This window comes from Hermetia illucens, chromosome 2 (assembly GCF_905115235.1).
Source record: "Hermetia illucens chromosome 2, iHerIll2.2.curated.20191125, whole genome shotgun sequence".
NCBI lineage: Eukaryota > Metazoa > Arthropoda > Insecta > Diptera > Stratiomyidae > Hermetia > Hermetia illucens.
Window position 1 is genome coordinate 151,926,614 of NC_051850.1, and position 25,480 is coordinate 151,952,093.

At 38.5% G+C, this 25,480-nt stretch overlaps 1 protein-coding gene across 2 annotated transcripts in view; it reads left to right on the plus strand.

Moving 5' to 3' along the window:
- Positions 1–25,480, plus strand: part of LOC119650296 (glutamate synthase [NADH], amyloplastic) — a 183,983-nt gene that overhangs the window by 43,900 nt on the left and 114,603 nt on the right. The window lies entirely within an intron of this gene.

Consider the following 25,480-nt stretch of genomic DNA (forward strand, 5'->3'; position numbering starts at 1 on the left):
CACATTCCGCCAGTTACCATACTCCCATTTGAAAGAGCCTCCATTTATAGATTCTGTTTCCGAAGAATAAATGACCAACGGAAATTAACCATATGAAAGTGGCATATTTTTGGCTGAATTTCAAAAAACAAATGAGATTATTGGAAAAATATGTCTGAAATTTTGCTAATGATGCATTTTTAACCTCGAAGCTGTAATTTGTCTCCTTTCCCACATTTTTTCAATAAACACATGTATGTCATTTATCGCGAAGATTGAAATCAACAACAGATAAATTTATTGTATAACATGTCTATATAAAGAAGGCTGCTTTCCTGTAATATACGAATATGTACTAAGTAGAGAGTTAGTTACAATGCACAGCTCTTTGTATATGTAGTTTTGAGCTGCACTGATCTATGTTACACGTCTGAGTAATTGAAAGTGCATTTGAACAAATGTAATCCATCATTTGTTGCTGTCACAATTCTAAATAACATGGTTCGAAAAATATTTCAACTCTAATATTTAAAAGTAAATTGGGACCTGAATTCCAAATACTGGCCAGTGAGTTTATGGACACTAATCATGGTAAATGAGTAGACTTTCCCACTTTTAGTTAACTTTTTATTGAATTGTCCCATCTAGAGTATTTCTGGAATTGTTTCTTTTTTGCCCTAAAAAAGACAATAAATGAGTCTCAGAATAAAGACAGTTTATTAAAAAGTATCTTTTCGTTCAAAATGTTAACCTTAAAAAACTATTTCAGATTATAAAGATGGATTTGTTCTGGAAATGTTAATTGAAGTTTAAATGTTAAATATAGGTGAAATTAAGACTATAAAATATGAAAATAAGACTATAAATTAGGTTTCTTGAAGGAACACATGTAAAGCCTTGACTTCAATTCTTATAATTTATCGAAGTCATTCTAACGTCATTCGGACCGATAAATACGCGCTTTATTATGGTGATCCACATAAACCTGGCATGTGACATTTTACCTGTTTAACACTGTAATTTCCGAATGAATCCGAATATCAAAAAGTCACTTTGCCCATATATTTTACACTATATCTAGATACAACTGATGCCAAAAGAAATCGAGTCCTCGGATCCGACACAGGGGATGACCCCCTTAATTGTTAAATGTGTTGAAAGGGTGAATTTCCTATGCAACTAGAAACGTTGAGCCATATCCCATTCATGGAATTACTACGCTTGTATACGTGGAAACCTTGCTTCCTACAATGCCCTCAACGTATTCATTCTATTAAGATTCATTACTGATAACACAACTGTTGCTAATGATAAACAAATAAATGCAAATTGCAATTACATTCTATTTAGCATTACTCAAACGAGTTTCATGTAATCTACCAAGAAACTGGTGGTTTTATAAACTTGACCTTGACATCAGCCTACTTTGCATTTCCTACATACAAACATATCTCGATTTTTATGTGGAATGCAAAATCCGCTGCAAGTGCATTACTCGTGCATGCATGCCTATGTACGCCGTCGTCTGAAATGCGCTGGCTCTTAATCCAAATGAAATTGATTATTTCCAAGCTATTGGATTTGCTCGGAGTTAGTGGATGCTCGTAGTTTTATATTGCGCAACAAAAATGTAAATTGAGTCAGTTGTAAGTCGCTGGCATTACATGTTACGTAGACAGGAAAGTGCATAGACTGCACCCTCAGAGCAGACTTGCAATTGCGTCTTAGAGTGAACCCTGGATGCACTCGGAAAAGCAACGACACTATGTTAGAAATTAAGTTGCAAATTAGATTATAATTAGCGGATGGCAGTATCTTAAGTAGATTTGATAGATTGGCAGTAAATGTTAACGGTTTTTGATTTATTCGTGCTTATTCGTCGGAATGTCTAGACAAACAGGATTGTTTACTGTTTGGTTTTGGGAAAATTGCGATGCACTTGCCATAATTATACAATGCATTGACAGTATATTGTGTTGGTGCTATGAGAAAAGGAAAAATTCAGGAAGAATATCATTAAATTACAATTCGGGAGCGAATAGACTATCTACATACATCAGTACCATAGGTATTTTCCCTTTGCTCGGCAAGAATTTTATGGCATGTCAGCATGTCTTATTGTCGGCTATCAAGTGACCCAAATAATTATGAGTGATAATACCTCTACACCCTCTATGGGAAAACATGACGGATGAGGCAATAGTTTCAATGCTTTATTGACATTATATCGGAAGTTCCACCCTTCAGTTATGGAAGGCATGATGGTTCCATTTGTGCATTATTCGGAGTGTATAAGCATTAAGTATATTAGCCTCTTCACTTTAATCTGCTGGTGATATTTATCTACATACATGTTATACTTTGTACACCGCCTGTTCAACTGTGAAGTATAGAGCATCGACACAGTCTCTATTTCGTATTATTTTTTTCTGCTATTTCGTTTAGGACTAAGTGGTATTCGAACCTGATACAACGAGATCGAGAGGCTTACGTTCAACCGACTCGCTCATAGCCCTTTCATATGATACTTCAGGATCCAGTGAATCTACACGAAAGATATTTTCGCCTATTACGATCTTGTAGTGAGATTTCCATCAAACTTTAGCAGTTAATTGTTTAGCAGATATGGTATCAAGGGTATTTTTGGGTGTGGATATCACATAGTATAATAGAATTGGACCCCCAGTTCAATTGAGATAATTCTACCATACTATATACAGCCTTAAAGTATCCCTTCGTTAAGAGCAAAGCAATTGACCTGATCGGTTGGGGAATCGGAACTATGGGCTTACACCTCTTCATCCGCTAAAAAGCCGAACAACATGTACTTGAAAATTACCGGCAAGCAGTTAATTAAATTTTAAGAAAAAAAAAAACCAAAATTGACGACAACATTACAAGCAACAACACAAAGCAAGCCTACAAAGCAGTGAAAAGACTGAGGCGTGGGTACCAATTAAACAAGTCGAGATACCAGAGCTAGGCGCTCCGGGTAGAAAGGTTTTGTGTTCATCTTATGTGAGAAACTCTCTATGCACTTTCTTTTTAGGGATTGATGAGTCCTAAGTCCGCATCTATTTAATGTTGGACCGGACCAAATGGAGAGCAACTTGCTCCCACTCTTTATGGTCCACGAACTGATCTTTTTGGTTTAACACCCAAAGTTCATAAATGAAAAGAGGGACGAAGACGGCTACGGCTAATTCGTATCCTTATTGTGTTTTACGAATTATAAAAGGGTGCGTACAACACCTGCGAGCCGCTTCGGTCATGTTGCTCCCAGTGCAGAGGTGAGGCAGCATCTGATGAGTTGTCTCTGCCATGGTACGAAACCATAGCCGTCTTCGTCCCTCTTTTCATCTCTACGATTTTCCATTCGTACATAGCTAAGAATATTCCATAATATTTTGCCAAACTCAAAGATACAGATCTGTACATACACATCAACGACATAAATACTGTGTTCATCCTAAATTATCTATTACCGCACTGAAAAATTGATCTAACGCATCTTCAAGTTTATCTTAGCAGATATCGAAATCACACATATTTTGAGATCTAGATTTCATCTAAGCGCCCCACCCTGATTTTTTTTCGGATTTTTCGGTTGGGTAGTTTCCCAAAATGAGTCCTGTTTCACTTGAAGTGTGTACATTTTAACTCCTTACTCGCGCGCTTCACAATTCACGTCAAAAATAATATCAGAAAGTACTAACCGAAACTTTTCATTTGATACCCCACATGACTATATTCTATGAAAAAAAATTACACCCCTCCTTCGAACTCAACACAATATGGAGGCACTTACTACATGTAAGAAGACTACATGTTCTCATCCTTATATCCTTCTCCGTCTGCAGCTTTTCGTTAAGAAAGAGCTTCCAGCGGTCAGCACGTGGAGGTGGAGATAGGGTTTGGTAGAGCTGTTGGTGTTGGTTCAGCAGGCGTTTTCCAGGGTTTATGCTCCATCGTGGGTATCAATCCACGTTTCGCCCTGGCACCTATGCTACCTTTTGACAAGAAGATATTTGATGAATACCAAGGGGGTTTTTGGACTGGAAGGTCAACCATTGACTAGCTATTTACGATCAATCATGTGTTAGAAAAATGCTGGAAATTCAACAAAATTCGTTGACAATATTATCCGAAATATACTGTACAAAGTAATGCTTGACTTGGGAATTCGAGAAAATCTAGTAAACCTTACCAGAGTAACAATGTCTCACACAACAGCGCAGGTCAGAATCAATAAAAGCCTGACAGATGCGTTTCAGACAAGTGTGGGTTTAAACCAAGGAGATGGGTTGGTACCACTAACGCTCAATCTGGCGCTGCAGCAGGTTATACGAAAGTTGTTTGTGGACACAAAAGGCACGCTACTGTATAAGTTCTGCCAAATCGTCGTATGTGCGGACGATATAAACATCATGGCGCAATCTTTCATATCAGTAAAGGAGATTTTTGCCAACCACGATAAAACAGTAGGCAACAAAGCGAAGTTGGTTTACGAATTAACGAAAATAAGACGGAAATTATGTCACCAACGTAAAAAATGACACTCACGCAGACCCAGAGGAGCGAGATTGAGAGACTGACGCTGACAACAATTTTATATACTTTGAACGAATTTAGCTTTCAAACAGAACCTTCTATTCCGTACTACTGATTTTAAAAGCCAGCTGTATACACAGGAAAGCTCCGAGTATTCAAAACGATAATAAGTCCTATGCTATGCTACGAATGTAAAACATAGGCCCGAACACAAACTTTTGAAAAACTGGTCAATATTTTCGAGAAGAGGTTTCTGAGGAGAATAATAGGAGCTGGCCAGAGAATTCGTTACCCGAGTGCGATGATTAAAAAAGGAACACCTAAACGGGTCACATTCTCATCCAAAATAAATTCAGAATAATGAATGAATACTAAATAAACCAACTTCAAGAAACAAAGCCTCTGAAGTGTCTAATGAACTGCCCGAAAATCTTACCAGGAACGCCTTTTTTTAAGGTTTTGTTTGTAAAACTGTCTGTCTGTCTGTCTGTCTATCCGTCACACGCATTTTCCTCGGAGACGGTTATAGCGATTGGCACCAAATTTGGTAGAAAGATGGGAACTGTGAACGCTCACGCATATGGTGAGTTACATCCTTTTACGACGAATTTAAGGGGGGGGTCCCCATACATGCAAAGGGAGGGTGTAAATTTTTTTTTCATCAAATATAGTCATGTGGGGTATCAAATTAGTACTTTTCGAAGACAGTCTTAGTTTTGACATTTGTTGAAAAGGGTGGGGGTGCAGGGGGTTGAAAGTGGTCATTTTTTTAACGAACCCATTCTCAGAAACTACCCAACCGAAAAATCTGAAAAAAATCAGGAGGCTGTCACTATATGCTGTCTAGGCTCCGAAATACCCTCCATACCGATACCTGTTCAAATAAAGTTAATAATAGTACATTACTATAATTTTTAGTAATTGACAGGAAAACCCCCCTTAAGTTCACCCTACAATCACAAAATTTTGCAATAATATAGGCTACAGCATAGGGCATGATCCTGCCAAATTTGGTGAAAATCGCACTATTACTAACAAAGTAATATTAGGTCAAAGCTGTCGCTTCTCTGCAAATTCGAGACTATGAATGTCAATATCACTTGAAAGTGGCTATTTTCACATAATATATGCATATTTTACGTGCTACATGCTAATGGGACAAATGCACACCCAAATCTCTTTATAAAAGAAATACACAAAACCTTTCATACCTGAAGCGTCTAACTTCCGGTTTCCCGACTTGTTTAAATTCTGCAAACGCACACCTCTCCGCAACAACTCTTTTTAGTTTAGAGATTGAGCGAGTCCTAAGTCCGCCACTAAGTAAGTGGTGGAACAGTTGGAAAGCAATTTATTTCCACGGTTGTAATCCACTGACCCCTTAGTCTCGGGCAACACCCAAGATGCAAAAAAAATTAGACTTGCGGTTTCATCCAGGGCAGAGGCAACTGGGAACAGAGTGACCAAATTGGCTATAAAGTGGTATTTGCTCCCTATATACAATATTCAGGACAAATCCGAGGAATAAAAGCCTAAAGCCCGCTGAGGCCAAACTAGATTTGATTTGGGGTCCCAAATCCAAAACCTACTTGATCGCGGATCGGACCCATCCTCGGCCGGCTTTAGAACTGAATTTTTATTCGGCGGATTTATCCTGAATGTAATTCATGTCGGGTTTTTGAATTTATGTAAGGGAGGAAATACCGCCTTGTAGCCACTTCGGTAAAGCTGCAGAGGTGAGGTAGCATCTGATGAATTGCCTCTGGCCTGAATGAAATCGCAAGTCTAATTTTTTACTCTATTTAGTTCGTTAGCTATACAATCTTACTAATCAGTTAATGGTTAAATTTGAGGAGTGTTCGAAAACCCTAGTATTACTATTTAAGGTAAAACCTGTAGCTGTTCGAAAAGGGTTCATTTGAGATTCGACTTGGAGCTAAGAATAAAGCTGTAAGTCGACTTTGTGTTGGTATGTTTTTAATGAGGACCGGGAACACTGCAGTTTCATCCAGCACCACATCAAACTTATCAGTAATACGAGGGCGGTTCAATAAGTACCCGTGTTTGACCGCAGAGGGTGTTCCTGAGGGAAGTTCGTGTTATCATCGTGTGCTGCCATCTATCCAACGATGGTAAAACAGATTTCAAATTGATTGATAGGGTAGTTTGGATTTGGCAGGCACTCGAGTGAGACCTCTTTCGTGATTTTCGCTAAGATGGAAAAATAACAGTATCGTTTGGTAATTCACTTTTTGTTTTTGGATAAGAAAGATGCGAGGAGATAAAAGCAAAGTTAGATGCTGTTTATAGAGGCACTTCGCCATCTATGAACATAGTTAGGTATTGGTTCAACGAGTTTAAACTTGGGCGAACATTCGTTTTTGATGAAGAGCGACCAGGCCGCCCGGCAGGTATGGTTACCGAGGAAATCATTCGAAAAGTCCATGGCATGATTTTCACGATTGCTCACGGTGGACAACAAGCAGATGCGGCTGTTAACTTCAAAGCAAGCTCCAAACAGGAGCAATTTAAGCGAGATACAAAGGAGGTTTCGCGTCGTGTTGCCACCTTTGATGAAACCTGAATTCATCAGTATACAACAGAAACTAACCAACAATCAAAACAATGGATTTCTTCCGGTGAATCTGGAAAGGTCATGGCGACGTTTTTTTTGGGATGTGAGCGGCGTTGTCCTCATGGATTTTTTTAGAAAAGGAAGAACGATCTCTAGACAATACTACATTCAATCATTGGACCGCTTCGACAAAAATTTGAGGGATACATGGCCGCAATTGGCGAAAAAGAAGGCGCTGTTTCACCATGATAATGCATTAGCTCATTCGCCCGGAGTTTTCGCCTCCATACTGTATGAATTGTAGTAAGTAGTAAGTAAACGGAGCCCACCTCACAAAGCGGATGACCAGAGTTACTTCAACTTCAATGACGAAGACCGATCGGAAAACATCTCCAATCAAGTTTTCTCATCGCTTTCGCAGACAATACACATCTTAATTCTCTGGTTATCGCTATATCTTTCAAGTCTTTTCATAAATTCTGAAACTAAACCATTCATTTCACTCCCGTGCTTCCGGTATAATGCAGGTAAAGGGCGTAATTATTGGCAACTATTTGAGCACATAATGAAAATATTGTCAGTGATAACCATATATATATATATATCATTTCCGATGAGAAACATCGTAACGTGCTGACAAACAGGAAGAATTGGTCGCTTTATCAAATATAAGCTTGCTGAAAAAAAAAAACGTTCCAAATAGAAAGTGACGACCCAATTACTCATTGGGGGGCAATATAAAAATAAAAACAAATGTTCATTGACGTAATGGAAAAAGTAGTTTGAGTTATATATCATTATATAGTATGTGTTAGTACAAGTGCAGGATTCTTACAATCTAGTAAACAAGATCCCTAAACTTGTTTCAAGAGAATGCGACCCTTCAGCTTGTTCAAGGCCATTCATCTGATTGGAACTGCAAGAGAATGTTCTTGAACCTCGTGGCTGCTTATCTTGTTTTTCATTCCTGGCTTTATGGAACAAACTAGTAAAGCTTTTCGCAGTACATTTTCGTAACAATCAGAACTGAAAACTGGTTATGGAATGGAAAATGCAATTGCAAGTCGATTTTGATGGAGGATCGCTCCGTAAGTTAGTGCATCAACTTCGAGGGGTACAATTAGTAAAGACTCTTAATCAAGATCGGGGAACAAACCTAACACAGAGCCTTCAAAGTTTTATCTAAACCCAAAATAATTTGAATCACGTTACAATTAACAGTCATTATCTACTGAATACCGAGAAGGTTATATAGGTACGCCTTGTGCTATCTTTTGTTACCTAATTTTTGATGACACTATGCGTATTTGCCATCACTTTTGATGCAGTGCAAGTGGTAGATATACAACAGGTCAACAAGCACAGCGTCAATTATCTGCCAATCTCTCAAGTTGCCCAAAATAAGATCTGAAATTTAATCTATGAAACGTGGAATCATACAGTTTATTATACATTTCAACTTTTATCCTCTATAACTTCTAATAACTTGGACTGACTCCCAGACTTGTATCTCATATCTGTGGTGAACATGCCACCATTAACCGCAAATACCACTCACAATTCTAAAAACGGAATACTGCGCCGCTTGTGGCTAGAAATCTTAGTCATTTTGAAAATCTTTAGGCAGATAAAATATTCAAGTCCTCATAATAGATTGCAGTTTAGCCACATTTGACGTTTCTAAGGACATCATTCTACTTAAATTCAATTAGATATGTAATCAGATATCCACTTGCAAGACGCAAATAAGTTGAGAAATTCATGCAACGTACAACGTTACCAAGGTGAACTTGTATGGAGGCTTCTTATAGTGTTGTAGAATTTTAATTATTCTGATTAAAAGACTGATTAGATGTAATTAGAACGCATTTTAAATTAAATTGAAAATGATTTAAGATTTTAGATTATGGTGGCACAAAATTCAAGGAGATTGATTGTAAGGTAGAAAGAGGGAACGTTTGGTACGATTATTTTAAAGTGACTAAATTATCTTTAAGAAGAGGACGCAACGCTCTAATCATAGGCTTGCGTTTTATCTATTTATCCACTTGTAATATTTGCTTATCAAAATAGGAATGGGTTCGGCCCTACTTATCGTTCTAAATTAGGAATCATTTCATTCTGATAACAAGAAATTATGGATCAAAAAATACTTTGAACCGTGTGCGGGGTGGCGGCCGGTCGAACTCAAAGCCACGCAGATTTAGTGACTACAAGATATGAAGTATTAGATGGACTGCAAACTAGATGATTTTAAGGTTCTTTGCCTCGATAGTATTGTAATTATTTCACTCACTTTGGCGCACTTCCCTTCGGAGCTTCGATGTAAATTTCCTGACTTACCATATGCTGCAGTACTGCAATACAGAATTGATAGAGGCATAAAACCATACCAAGGGGAAATGATGTCAGAAAAGTACTTAAGCTAATTCACTAACCGCTTGACGCCCAATAAGTAATCTAATTTGCCGCGAAAGATAATCACCAAAAACGAAACTCAGTTATGGTTAGCTGAATAAACTTTAATTGCCAGATAGTATTAAGCCATATTCTCATTATTCTTAAACAAAAAGCTCATGGAATGTGATATAATTCCTTGATAGCACCTACTATACATCATTGCAGTATGGTTAATCAATTTATTGTATGGTTGCTGTAGACCCCTTATGGGTCATAGCGTATCAATCACGTCTAAGCGCCATTGCTGTCGGTTCTTGATAATGTATTATAGTTCAGTTTCTCACCGAACTTTGTGATAAGCCTAAATTCTGCCTCGATTCTCCAGCACCATATAATTCTAGTCCACCCACATATTAGTTAAACTGAATTGGTTTATGAAAGTTTGTAAATTTTAAATAATAATAGCGTCGTTTTTTCTACTAGATAGTAACTCCATCGTAACGGACGTCACTTCTCGCCTTAATCCTTCCTCAGTTTAGTATGTTATCAACAGTCACGATGGCAACTTTTTTCGGATCTTAATGTTGTTTTCTACTTTCTCTTGTTCAGAATTAAGAACAAAGCTTTTCTAGAAACTATTTTCGTACACTTCAGAACATCGCTAACGATTCTTACCTAAGAAAAAAAAGTAACTTCCTTCCATTGCTGGGAGCTATCGTCTCTCGTGTGCTTCTTCTTTCTTCCACCTTAATAAATTAGTAGCTTTATGTGTCAATTCGCGAAAGGAAGTGAAGGATTTTTGAGAACCTAATGTTGACTCATTCCTCTAGCGTTCTAGATATCACACTCATAGTTTGTATCGGCTAAATCGTTCTCTCTTATTTTCACCTGCCTCATTACCTCCTATCCTTGTACGCCTTGTTCAAATCAACCATCGGTCAATAGCCTTATATCAGCATCATCATCAACGGCGTAAGAATCGGTATTCGGTCTAGGTCTGCCTTCGTAAGGAACTCCAGACACCCCGGTTTTGCGCCGAGGTCCACCAATTCGATATCCCTAAAAGCTCTCTGGCATTCTGAGCTTCGCCATCACTTCATTTCAGACAGGGTCTATCTCGTCTTCTTTTTCTACCATAGATATAGCTCTTGTAGACTCCCCGGGCTGGATCATCCTCATCCAAATGAATTCGCCCACCGCATCCTGTTGGGCCCGATTTTATCCACAACCAGACGGTCGTGGTATCGCTCATAGATTTCATCGTTATGTAGTCCACGGAATCCTCCATCCTCATGTAGGGGGCCAAAAATTCTTCGGAGGATTCTTCTCTCGAACGTGGCCAAGAGTTCGCAATGTTTATTGCTAAGAATCCAAGTCTCCGAGTAATACATAAGGACTGGCAAGATCATTTTCTTGTACAGTAAGAGCTTTGAGACGTTTCGTGAGAAACAATTCTCGAAAGTTGAAATAGTCTCCGTCGGCTGCCAACAACCGTGTGCGGATTCCATCATCGTAGCTGTTATGGGTTGTGATTTTCGACCTTAAATAGGAGAAATTTTTAACAAAACAAAACCTTATTAAAGTCGGTTTACTGTCTGTCCGTCTGCTTGTCTGTCTGTCTTTTTTTTGCGGAGGTGGAAATCTTCCAAAGACACTGGTACACATGTTCCAGCGTCGGGGGTTTTTACACACTAAGACCACCCCCTAACTCCTTTCCTCTTCTCCGCGGAATCACCACAAAGTATTTAATCGCCAGGTGGACATGACTTTAGCCTCCCCCTTCGCCCATCGATTGCATTCGCAACCGCGCGTTTCTCATTTCCACTTCCTTTCTTAATCTGCGCTACCATGTCGTTAATTGCATTCCAATTCTTCTGGCATGCAAGCATTTTTCCAATTATATTTTCCGGTACTAGTGTTCCTCTCAAGTCTCCTGTAGGCTCTTCCTTTCTTCAGCGAATCTAGGACAATTGAAGAAAACATGCTCTGGGTCCTCTGGAATACTGTTGCAGCTGGTACAGTTGGGTGAGCTGTCCATTTTAAACCTATAGAGGTATTTACGGTAACCGCCATGTCCCGTGAGAAACTGCGCGAGATCATAGTTTATCTTACCATGCGTTCTCTGTGACCACACCTTGATGCTGGGAACTAATCTGTGGATCCATCGACCCTTTTTCGCCTATTCCCACCGTTGCTGCCACCTGCTTAACGATTCCTTTCGCCGTTTTTAATTTGCCGATCAGAGGAAGAATCGGGTCCATCATAGATACGTGCCATCTCATCGGCTGACATGTCGATCCGCATAATTCCCGCTACTGTATAAATAGCTTCGTCCGAGATGGTTCTATAAGCACCGCCTCTGTTTTATCCTCCGCATCTGTGGAAGACCTGCATTTTTCAGGCACTTTTTTGTAGTAGTGATTGCTTCGGATTAATTTAATTCCACATTCGCCGGATCTTTTGCAACAACAACAACTGCTATGTAACTGGGACATTGAGGACATTATTATACATGATGCTCCACAATAGCGGTCTCAGAACAGAGCCCTGTGGAACACTCGCGGAGACAATGTATTCTTTGGTTCCATTGTTTGCGTCGTACCAGAGCCTTCTATCTGTTAAGGCGCTTTCGACTAGCGCAATTAAGAAACTGGGTACATCAATCGCCCCCAATGACGTCCTTGTAAGGTTCCAACTGGCAGAGTTGAACGCATTTTGCACGTCAAGGGTAATCACAGCACAATAGTTGCTTGTGTCACCCTTTCCGTGCATCGCATTTTCAGCTAAACCAGTGACCAGTTTGATGGCGTCGACCGTTTATAGGCCCTTACGGAAGCCGAATTATCGGTCTGATAAGCCTTCCAGACTTTCTACAGCCAGGAGCAGTCTGTTGTAGATTATTCTCTCCAACTCCCAACCGCCAAGCATGCTTCAAACAACTCTAGGAATAGGTTTGGCCTCGACTTAACAGGCCGAGCGCTTTGTTGTCTACCAGCCTACCGCAAATCTCCAGTACTTCTTCCTTTGTTACTGAGGCATTACAGCCACATCTAAAGATATCTGTAGACTGTAATCCCTTGTGTTCTCCTGGGAAAATAAACCCTGAAAGATTTTCAGTAGGAAATTGGGACATAAGATGTGTGACCTGTTCAATGAGGGTGTTTAGAGCACGAGGTCTGCTAACGCGGGTTTGCTTGTTCGTTTCGGTTGGCCTAATTTGCTTCGGAGCCCGTCTTCAGGAATTGTGGCAATATGCGCGTCCCGCACTCGTTACTCATTAGCGCTAACCAGCAAGCACCACGGAGAGGTGACGGTTCCCCATTACCTGATAAAATTTGCAATCGAATTTATCATTATTCATATATCCCTTTCATCGTCAGACGAGAACTCGTTTTTCTATTTGAATTTTTACTAACTGACCCCGGATACTCAAATATTCTCTTGTCAAAATGCTAAAGATTCCCAACAAAGCTTGACGTTGATGGTTAAACGAACTGTTTTTTCTCCAAAATCTGTCGCATTCGTTGTGCCAAGTGTATAGCGTCGCAATTCATAGGAGAACAGATTTTTCTTTTCAAAATTGGATGTCTAGTAGTTTGTACGATGTTAGTATGTTTCGAGACTAAAGTATCTTCCCTGGACAGGGATGGGTGAATGAAATGGTTTAAGTTCCACGCTTCTGAAAAATTTGGCAAAGAATAGAAAAATTAAAGATGGACATTCAAAGAAATGCGTTAAGAAGAGATGTACAACTTGTAGCTGGAAAAAAGGGTGATTTTAGTGAATTTTTTTAAGAAGAACTATTTAAAATTTCGGATTGGACTTTTAATTATCTAAAAGCATATGCCTTCAAAAATATGTTTTATTTTTTTATTTAAAAATATCAAAAATATACAAGGATAGTGTATATTCCTTAGAGCTCCGTAAAAAAATTGACGTTCACGGTATCAACTGGCGTTTCTTCGAAAATAATCTGAAAAGAAAAAACTAAAAAGATTATAAAATTAGATACTATAATCTCGTATTTGTCATAGCCGATTTTCAAAATATTTATTTATGACGAAATGGCCGCAGTATTGTTTTCGTTTGACCAGTTCGATTCGATGTTGTTCGTTCTTTGGATTTTTGCAGCCTGAAATCTCCAGCCAGCCACCGCTTGCTCGATCTGGATTAAGGTAGACTGTACATCTCGACTTCTTCTTCCTATAATGCCAATATCATTATCGTAGGCCACCAGTTGGGTAGACTTGAAGCCTTGCCTTGAAATGTTAATCGCGCACTTTCTCCAGGGCCAGTTTAAAGAGGATGTATGGCATCCCCTTGTCTTAGATCGTTGTTGATGTTGAATGGTCTCGAAAGTGATCCTGATGCTTTTATCTGGCCTCACACATTGGTCAGGGTTAGCTTAGTCAGTCTTATCAATTGCGTCGGAATACGGAATCCTTTCATGGGCGGGTACAGTTTTATGCTGGCTATCATAGCTATCATAGACAGCTTTAAAGTCGATGGAAAAATGGTTGAACTGATGGCCATATTCCAGCAGTTTTTCCATTGCTTGCGGCAGAAAAAAGATCTGATTTGTTGCTGATTTGCCTGGAGTGAAGTCCTTTTCGTATCGGCCAATGATGTTCTGGGCGTATGGGGCTATCCGGCCTAGCAGCAACGTGATACCTCTATAATTGCCGACTGCATGATATCCCAACTTTTATGTAGGATTGGGATAATGCCTCGTTGCCAGTCATCAGGCATTAATTCGCTGTTCCCCACCTTGAGCATAAGTTGATGAACCACTTGGTGTTGTTGGTCGCTATCTATATATCTAACCAATTCAGCTGTAATTTCATCAGCGGCTTATGGTTTTTAAACGAATGGATTGCACGGACTGTTTTTTCCATGCCTGGTGGTGGCAGTATTTGACCGTCGTTCTCATATAGCGGGACCTCCAATTCGCCGATATTTTGGTTGTTGAGTCGTTCATCAAAATATTCAATCCATCGTTCTAATATGCCCATTCTGTCGGAAATCAGTTTTCCCTCTTTGTCTTGGCAGGATGAGTATTGAGGTGTATAAGGCGCCTGGCGCGGTTGCTCCCCTCCCCTCCAACATTACTCGATATACAGCATTTTTCCCTTCCGTAGCTAGTTTACATTCATCGTCGAACCAGCCGTTCCAGCTTTTTTTTGCGGCGGGGTCCTGCCCTTCAGGTGGTTGTAAAGATCATTTGTTGATGCTTCATCTCCAAGACATCTGTTAGCTGCGGATATTCCGCCATTCATTTCCCTCTTATAGATATTACAGGGACTGCGTTGTGAATGGCTTCAGTATTCATTCTCACCTGATCGTCAGAGGTGATTGTAGGCGGTGTTGTAATTCGAGCCCCCTATGTGTTCTGACATTCATCAAGGCTGAATATAGGCTCCGTCCTTACTTTACTTTACTTCACTGTTAAAATTTCAAAGTATAATTCTCATATTATACCTGGCTTCGAGGCTTCGCTCAACTGTCTCGTAGAAGATATCCTTCCCCGACTGTGCTGTCTCTTCTGTAGGGGCCTAAACGTTTTTCGCTTATATTTTCGAGGCCGGAAACAGCAGGTTGCATTTTTTGGCTGACTAAGGAACCTACTCCGAGCACATGGTTTGCTGGATGACCGCTAAGATATAATGTGTAGTGGCCTTTCTCCAGGAAATCAGTCTCTTGCAACGCTATTGCATCAGCCTTCTATTGGGACAGGGTATCGGCTAGGCAACCACGTCTCATACATGACTCACCTTGGACTCGTTGTTCAAGTGGTAAAATGCTGCAGCTGTTAATGCATTGGATTCGTTCAAACAGACGTATAGTGCCTTCTTAAGGATGTTTTGGATGCCATAAAGCCTATTTATGAAGATACGCAGAAGAACAATGAGAGTTCGAACCAACTTATTTGGAAAATCTCGCAAAATCACTTGAGTGGAACCTCTGTCATCGTTCAGATTGCAGGTTATGTGTCAGTCTGTGTCTTCAATGGAGGCAATGAACGGACGCGATAAACCGAGCGGAGTCCGGAGCTGAGAAACAGACTAAAGAAGGCCAGATTCGTCGTAGACAGGAGCAAAACGTACTTTAGACATCATGATTGGTGATTCATTATGAACTAAGCCGATAAAACTGACATATGGACGTTATATTCCAAATTTTTTGGTGGTTGAAACTTCAAAATATTTTTCCCACAACTCACGTTTTCAAAGTCGGTACCCCTCATAACTATAAAATTACTGTACTGGTTCTTTTAAAATTTTGAACCCTATTTCTTTACGTAATTTAAGCGGTAACGCTGGCGTCTTTTTTAAATTTGTTGTTATTTTTTTTATTTTACAATAGTAAATTAGCAGTTTTTTTTTCGGCAAAAATCGGGTTTTTTCACTTCAAAGTGTTCCCAAAAAGTGAAAACTTGAAATTTCGAAAACCCCTCCCAGCGTTACTTGGGAAAAACGGTCATCTAATGGAACAATTTTGATATTTCGATTGATGATCCAAACCGAGTTACGAGGAACACTGCAATTTTACTTTTATGCAAGAGACTTCCAAATAATTGCTGCCATTACCTTAGTTTTTAATATTTTTTCATGAAAATTTCTCAGAATTTTCTAACTTACTCTAGTTAGACCAGTATTCATCTACAGATGCCCTATTTGGTTTAACTTGAGTGTTTACCAGATGGAGAAAATAAGTATCTTTGAAAGGAAATGTCTGCGCGCTTGCACGGGGCTTAATAGGACTGCTTCGTCAATTTATGAACATTATGTTACTAATGAGGTGATGTATGCAGTTGCTGCTGTGCCGAGAATTGACACTGTTACCGTTAGATTGATTCGGAATCATATAGTGCGATGCGGTTCGCATGGTGAGAACCCTTGAGTTTCGCAGCCGTTCTACCCAAAAGACGGGTATTTCGAGAAAACTCTTACGACAAGCTTCATTCCTCCCGTATCTGGATAGGAACGGTTTAGCTGTTGATTCTGCCGGTGACCCGATTATGTACCATATATATAGGTGAGTCGCCGACAAGAAGATAGAATATCCCCGGAACTTGACTGCGGAGGCTCCGGGATTCGACTGAAGATATTCCAGAGCGTGAACAATTGATGTTAAGCGGGATGAAAAGGAGAAATCCTGATACTGGTGGCTTCTGGCCGTGTTCAGTCCTGCCATTTGTCTCATGGTGGGACTATGTAAATAATATAAATAATATACGGAGGTTGCTTTCACCTCAGGTTGTTATGAATAAAATATTTTATTATATTCAGTTCGCTCATCAAAAAAAAAAAAAATATGCAATATAAGAATATCTTTAAATGCATATATTATTTATTTTATTAGCTTTAAGATAAATAAATTGTATATATTTTTGAATTACCCTTAAGAATAAATTTAAATTTAAGAATTACTTTTTTTAACAGATAAAGTGCAAATTAGGTTAAGATATTTCTTTTACTTTTTTTCTTCGTCAACAAGACGAGTTTTTGTTCATTTCCCGATAACTTACATATTATTTTTCAATTTAATGTATTTTGTTATATTTATTAATAATGAAATTGAATTGGATTGAATTGAATTGAATTGAAATTTATGTCCATGTTTTTGTTTTTTACAGTGATTAAAGATTGAGAAAAGAACTAGGTTTTTCCCTATTCTGTAATTTTTTTTATTTTCTTTGGCATACAATTGTTTCGGAGACCACATGCCTCCTTCATCAGTGCTAATACCTAATTAATTCGGTATTAGCACTGATGAAGGAAGCACGTAGTCCCCGAAACAATTGTAAGAAATTAAAAAAGTTCTTTTCTTAATCTAATAACAAAAAACTTTGAGTGTCCCCATAGGCCATAATGTTCAGTCCATTTTCTCTTGTTAGATTATAAGATTGTTTTTCATTCACTTTTCTCAATTTACATTATTACTGTTCGATATTTGTTTTAAATAAAAATTATTTTGAAAATAAATTAAAAATAAAAATTGATTGGGTGGTTGATTGGTTAATATGTAAATAGATTTCAACGGTATCCTTAAAAAAAAAATCACAAAATCCTGTTGTTTTTGCATGAATAAGCGTTCCTCCCCCTTAAATATAAATAATGTTCATCGGAAAACACGAAATGAAAAATAAACAAGCACGTGGCGTAAGTTTTCTTGAAATGATGTCAATCTTATGCAATTGATTTTTTTGTTCAAGTTTCAATCCAAGAAAAAATTTACACTGATGACAACAAAAACCACTTTTTCTCTAAAATTAATAATGAAATAAAATTTTCCCCAAATTTTCTTTTTCTTCGGGACCAAGTATCTAAACAGATTCAAAAAATCTTGTTAATATGTATATAGACCGAATATCAGATACCATATCTGACATGCACCATTTTCCAGACGTGTTACGTATACACTTCCCTCGACGTCACTTATAGATCACAAATTTTTCAGGACTACAGAAATGAGAGAATCATATAATAATAAATATCATGCTTTATCCCAGGTTTAATGACGTCAACTGTAAATTCACTCCTAATAACAGGAAAATAGTGGAATATTGTAGAAAGAAAATTGTTCGAATTTTTGCATCCATTCACGCTTCGTAACAAATAGCCAATAGTATAACGTAAACGATTGTGAAAAAAAAAATTGGAATAAGGCCAGACCAAATCTTTATCTTGAAAATTCTAGGCATTTAGAATTCTTTGACACTTTTCCTTTTGAATGGAAAAGACATATCTACTCTTCAGGAAACTTTATTTGTCTTAAAGATATGCTGTGCAGGTTTCTTATGTTATGTTTAAAATATGTATACGCTCAAATCGGCACGTAATCTCCACTGAAATAAAAAATTAGCTGACGAGTTGATAGCAGCCACTCATGAACATTTATCTTCAATTTATTCACCATTACCGCAGAGGCAAACGTTCCATGGATTACCATTAACACTTCTGATAGAAAAAGTTAGCATTTAATAACAAGATTATATGCACCATATCCACGTTTTAAAGCTTCGTATCTAAAAAAAGTTTAATAAAGTCACTTTGTATGTTCGGCTAGATGTGTGCCCACCTGTTTGTCTATTTGTCTTTCCATTTATCAGTCTGCTGCACACAATTTATTCGAAAATTATTGAACCGACACAATTAGGTAGCAACAAGGACACTACGAAACATGGAGCTACTCTCCATTACTATTATTTTAACCTTTGGAAGGCTTCTCATGCATGCGAAAAGAGGATGCTAAATTGAATTTTCTCCTGATTCGGTCAAATGGAAGATCCTGATAAGTACTTTTGAGGACAAATCTTATTTTCGACATCGGTTGTGAGAGTGGTGTAGAGCAAGGGACTAAAACTCAAACTCAAAATCTAGCAAAGGATCACATCTAATCCTAACTTGTACACGGCGTTTATATACTTTTCCAAATAAAGTGAATAGTATTTGCCTTCGGTTGGGAAATCTGCAAAGAAATCCCCTTTCATTTCATTTGGGGAATCCGATTTGGGTAAATCGTATTATAAAAAGTAAAAGGTTCCAAGCAAATCTTGCTATTGTTGATAAAGGCACCACAGATTAAAAACACTTTTTCTTTAGGATTTTTTTAAAATATCAAAGTATTATGTCAAAGTGGATGAGATAGCATACCGAGAAATACTATGTAACAACATTTCTAATAACTTATATGAGAGAAATACAAAGTCTTTCGTAACTATCACTCTCCGCTTTTTACTAGTTACTACAGTCAATTGGAATTCCACAAATTCTTGTGCTTATACAACATCACAAGAAAAAACACCACAATTCTCTCAATTATAAAATCTACTTAAACCAATCAAAATAAATTATTTATGGAATTCCAGTTGACCCTTAAACTAAAAAATTTATTAAATGCATGGGTTGACAAGACACAAAACCGTAGAATTCCAGGTACACTGAGTAGGTCTGTCCTCTAGTTGACCTTTCCTCCAACCTGCGAACAAAAAGTATTGTGTATTGTTCTTTTGTGTCTGTCATGTAGCGTCACATGACGCTCAATATTATTTTGTTAACAACACAAACATTTTAATGCAAATAATGGGAGCGTTGCATGCTAACAAACCATATGAATAGCGGAGATAATGTGATGAGAACTTTTTTTACAGAATGAACACCGTGATTATTGATATTAAATTTGATTCACAGTTGAACACTAATTAGAATAATAAGTATGATATCGAAATTATTTGGTCGTGACTTATCATAATTGCAATGCTGGAAAAGTATCTGCTTTGATTTCAAGTTGTTATGATAATTAGTTCCGTTCGAAATATGTGTTAGGAAATATTAGATGTTTAAGGTCATTCGAATTCACCACACGAGATTATTTTTTATCAAATCATCATCATAACATCCAATACTAAACAAAATTCAGTAAAAGATCCATCTTGGAATAATTTTAATGTTAGAGTATCCACTATTCTTTCCTGACAAGAAAGTTATGGAGATCTCGCACCCGAACTTTATGCCAATATTACAATAATTTTTTAAGGTATCAATCTAACCTTTGAAATGAAAGTTATCTGTCAAGTTTCAAAATACCGTTAGAACATATTTTGTACCTTTGATGACTTAGGGAGGATATACTCATCTAAAAAAAATAAAATGTCGGATTGTAAATATTGATGGATTGAATCTCGTTGAAATTATCGGAAGTATATAATTTTATCATTAACGACGCGGTAACCGGTTTCCCATCTAAGCCTGTCTTAGTAAGGAACATTCTGGTTTTGCGTCAAAGCTCACCAATTTGGCATCTCTAGTAGCTGCAAGGCGTCGTGGTCAACACCACCGCACCAGCGGAAGCTGAGCCCCACGTCTTCTTTTCTACCATAGATATTGCCCCTATAGATTTTCCGGGCTGGATCACTGTAACCTATTGACGCATAATCAAAAGGTTGTGATATCCCTGATAGTTTTTTTTACTTTGTAGGCTACGGAGGTATCCATCATCCCGTAGGGTCTACAAATCTTCGGAGGATTCTTCTCTTGAACCTGATCAAGAATTCGCAATTGTTCTTGCTAAAAATCCAAATCTTCGAGGAATACATGAGGATTAGCAAAATGATTGTCTTGTACAATAGAGCTTTGAGCCTATTGTGAAACGTCTTGAGCGAAACAGTTTTTTAAACTAAAATAGACTCTGCTGATTGCCAATAACCCTGCCTGAATTCATCATAATAATTGTTATCGGTTGCGATTTTCGATAAGCTAATATAAATTTTGAGCACTTTAAAATTTTCAGCCTCCTACCTTTATCACTTTCAATCGACCAGTGCTATGGGCTATTGTCGTTTTTATTTTTGGTGTTGACGTTACCTGCTTGTTTTACTAGTGCACAGACCAATACCTCGGTTCGTGTACCCGACTTGGATAAAGAGAATTCATTCAAACATGAATGTAAGAAGAATCTAACCAGTATCAGTAAAGACATCCGCTTTTTAAAATTCTTATCCTAAATAGCAAATAATACCAAAAAGCAAAAGAATCGGATTTTCCAAGACAGTTTTCCGTGGCATGAGAAGCAAACTTGAAAGATTGATTAAGGGCAGCCTCAAAATCCTGTACTCAAAAATGTCAAACATACATAAAGAACCAAACCTTAGCGAACATTGGTAGAGTCTTTGAGGCGAGAAAGCTAAAAAGACGTCTGCGCCAACTAAAAATTAGAATATTTATAGTCACAATCCCATTGCCCAACCCCATAAGCAAACTTTCACTGAAGATCAAATGCACCTTCTTAGTGAAAGGTAAGAACATGCGGTAAGAGACGTACAAACCACTTATATACTGGATGTTGAGGGCGCCATCAAATGCCGAACGAAGAATGAAAAAGAAACTATTATGAAAGCGATTGGGAGCGTTCTTTGACTGACAAGACAGCCAAAAAAAAATTAAAATTGAATTTGAAAACCAGAAGAACAACCCTTCAGGTATGAAAGGCTTTGTATTTGCCTTGTATTAGCATATTTGAGTGCAGAACTATTCCATTTGTATGTAGCCAGTAATGTATTGCATTTAACATGTCAAACTACTCACTTTGGTTTAATATTGACATTTATTGTTTTGGGTTGCAACTTTATCAGTAATAGTGGCATTTTGAGGGGGAGTACACATTTTAGGAATATCATGCTTCATACAATAGTCTATATTACTGCAAATTTTTATGGCTCTAGGCGTCATAAAAGAGGAGTTTTAGTCTATTTTCCAAAAGTGTTGTAACAGAATTTGAGTAGATATGGAGGGTATTTTGAAGCCTAGGCCCCATATAGAGGCAGTTTCATTATTTTTTTCAAATTTTTCGGTCTGCAGTTTATGAGAATAGGTCCTGTAAAGAAATGATCACTTTCCAACCCCCGCACTCCTCACCTTTCCAACAAATGTCAAAACTAAAACCAGCTTCGAACTAACCGAGACCTTTTATTTGACACCTCATATGACAACATTCGGTGAAAAAAAATTGTACACTCACCTTTCGCCTGTATGGGGAGCCCCACTTAAAATTAACGTAGACGGATTTAAGTCACTGCCTGTGTGGGCTTTCACAGTTTTCACCTTACTACCAAATTTCGTGTTAATTGGCATAACCATTTCTGAGAAAAATGCGTGTGACAGACAAATTGACATTGAACCGATTTGAATAAGGTTTTGTTTTATACAAAGGGAGGAATACGATGGCCTGGTAGAAGAAAAACTCAACAATGGTGAAACTTGGAAGAAATCCATTACTATTATAGATACCCATCAAGCGGGCTGGTCACATTCTGGAAGATTGTAAAGCCATCATTGGGAATATTGCAACAATCATTTGAGGAGTACCAAAGCCGGTATTACCAAGAATTCCTATACAAAAATTATCCCAGTGAGGAGAACAAGGAAAAAATGGGGGAGAATTAGTACAACACATTAGTAATCCTAGGGGTCATCTCTGAACATGAGGTAATACTCTCCTTCGATGTAAAAGCCAATAAAAATGAAGATTTATCTTACTTTTAGGATGATCTCACAAATGTCAATGGTTCTTCGTTGCACTGCAAAAAAAAATAAAAGGCAGTATGTACATAGAGCTGAGTGGTTAGAGCACAAGGCTGTCGTGCGGAAGGTCGCAGTTCTAATCTCGCTGGTGGCAGAGGGATTTGTATCGTGATTTGACGTCGGATACCAGTAGACCCAGCTGTGAATGAGTACCTGAGTCAAATCAGGGTAATAATCTCGGGCGAGCGCAATGCTGACCACATTGCCTCCTACAGTCTACTGTAGTGTACCGTTACGGTCTTGAATGAAGTGCTCTAACACACTTCAAGGCCCTAATCCAATATGGATTGTTGCGCCAACGATTATTATATATTATTATGTACATAGAGGTAACAAATGCTGAAAATTTTTCACTTTTAGGGATGATTTTTCAAAAATATTTCAGGCGCCCTTAAGGGAAACCTCCACTTTTGTCTCATTTGCGAGGTGTTTATGGAACACCTTGAAAAGCAATTGGACGACGAAATCCACTTACCTAGGGGATAGATACGATATGTGAGTTGTTGTGTTGCAGGGAGAGAATTGTCAATTTCCGCAACCCGCAAGAAAGGGTTGCAAGGGGAATAGGGACACTGCGGTAGCGGTTGTTAGCAATAACAAGGCGAGGTTGTTATAGTATCCTTTGAACACTTCAAAGTACCCGGCATGGATGGAATCTATCCAACAATGCTAAAGAAGGGTATAAAGCACTAAGAGCAACTTCTTAGAAATATTGTTCGAGGATGTCTTGCTGTGGCCTTCATGCCCACCTCAGCGGCTACACTTCATCGAATTAGCGACAAACGCTAGCTACCAAACAAAATAACCTATCCTTACGTTTGGGTTACGATGGTTTTTTGAGGGTCTTTTTCTTAAGGCCTGGCAAAAATGTGGACCCGGCATAACGGGTCTCATCTTTGTGTTGGCAACGTGATTTAGAGCATGTGCTGGTTCCTCCTTTACATAGATCATAGACACGACATGAGTGTGAATCGTATTAAAAACGAAAACCGCCCTTTTCAGGCTTAAGCCTGGCCGAAGCAAAATCTTATTTATGAGGATCAAAGGGTTCTGGAGGAAATGGCAAGTCGTCTTTTTTAAAAGATCCGTGAACCAAAAAAAAGGAGGGCAATTAGTCTGCATTTAGTCCGGTCCAACATCAAGTGGGTGCGCACCCAGATTTCTCTAACCCTTAAATAAAAAGAAACCGATGTTATTTGCCTTGACAGCCGACATTCGAGTCTTCTTCCAGAACCCATACCAATATGACATTATTACTTTTTGTTATGATCGGGTCGGGTTGGCCTATCTTCTGCAACCTATTCTTACATTGTAACTTGATCCAAGTGGCACTTTCAAGATGCTTGGCGTCTTTTCTCGAAGGGATTATTACTCTTCTTGCGTCTCCTGGAGGCGTTTTTTGTTCATTTTTCGCTTCTTTTTCATTGATGAAATTGAAATTGGTTGCAAAGGGAAGGGAGTGAGAGGTGATAAAGTACCAATTCTTAGAATCTGTCTGTTATCTTCTCCGCCCCCCCCCCCCCCCCCCCGCGATTTTCCGATAAGCTTCCACTCCTCTTCCACTGTTCTACGCTACGTGATTCTCACCAACCAACTCTCATAACTTGCAACGGAGCACACACATTTCCACAATGTGTGATCTGCGAATTACCACTTCCGCTTTCGAATTAACACTTCCGTTCGTATGACGACCAAATTCTTCATTTATTATTGCCTCAGGCCAGGAAACCCCAATAGCATGACGCAAACGTAAATCGATGAAAGTTTGGCTCTGCTTCCACATACCTACATAAAGAAAATATTGGCGCTGAAAAGTAGTTGCATTTCTAGATTTCGGACAAAACAGCAAAAGCAAATTGAGCACTGTTAATGCATGGAGCGACATCGTCCGGTAAGTTCGGTACCACCATTGACAGATCAAAGCCGTCTAAATGTTCGACGCCCTCAATGTACTGTCCATTAATGCGTATAGGAAGAGACCGATGACCAGTTTAACTGAGGATTTTTGTTTGTTTGCCTTCAGTCCGATTCTGTTTGCCGCATTCTTTAAATCCAGGACCATTTGGCGGAGGTTTATGACTATTTGAGGTGTCTTATGGAAATTATAATCGCCTGGAGCTCTCGGGCAACAGTTGCGTTTTGGTGATGCCCAAGTACTCGCTACGAAACGTTTTTCACAATGTATCTGCACGTATTGTCAGAAATCGTGTAATTGAAGCGTGAACATGAAAACGTATTCAGAGCACGAAAACTTTTCCAGAATCTTTGCCCAAAATGATACAGGAGGTCACTTTTCGATCAACACTCGCGCAAAATATAAGAGGCCAATGGGAAGAACAAGAAATTTTATCATCTGAATCGGATGCACGCCAACTTTCGATAAGCAGCAATTGTGGTGAAACTGGGAAAACTGGTAGCACCAGTATATGAACAAATATTTTATTCTCGTTGAAAAGCTAACTAAAACTAGCTTCAATCACATGTTGGTCCCGAAAACACCGCTCCTCCAGCGGTCAGATAATTGCAACGTTGTCCGAGACAGGCCCAAATCCACTAGTTCTTTGTTTCGCTTCACCGGTCGCCCCATCGATTTTTGATGCTTGTAAATGTTACCCCAGATATTCGCAGCTAAACAAGATGATACACACATGTTTTTCCATTGTCGACATTGGTTGGCAAGGTAGAAATGCACCTAATTGCACGCTAGTGAGCGAAAGTACATAGCACTGTCTTATAGAATATATAGAAAGAAAAGTTCAATGATAATTTCAGTGCTCTTAAAATATATAATGGTATAATGGTTAAACACGGTTTAGTTATTGGTAATTTTGAGGTTGGTGGGTTTAAATTAGAATCTTCAAAAAAATGAAGATGCAACTTATGGTTAAGGAAG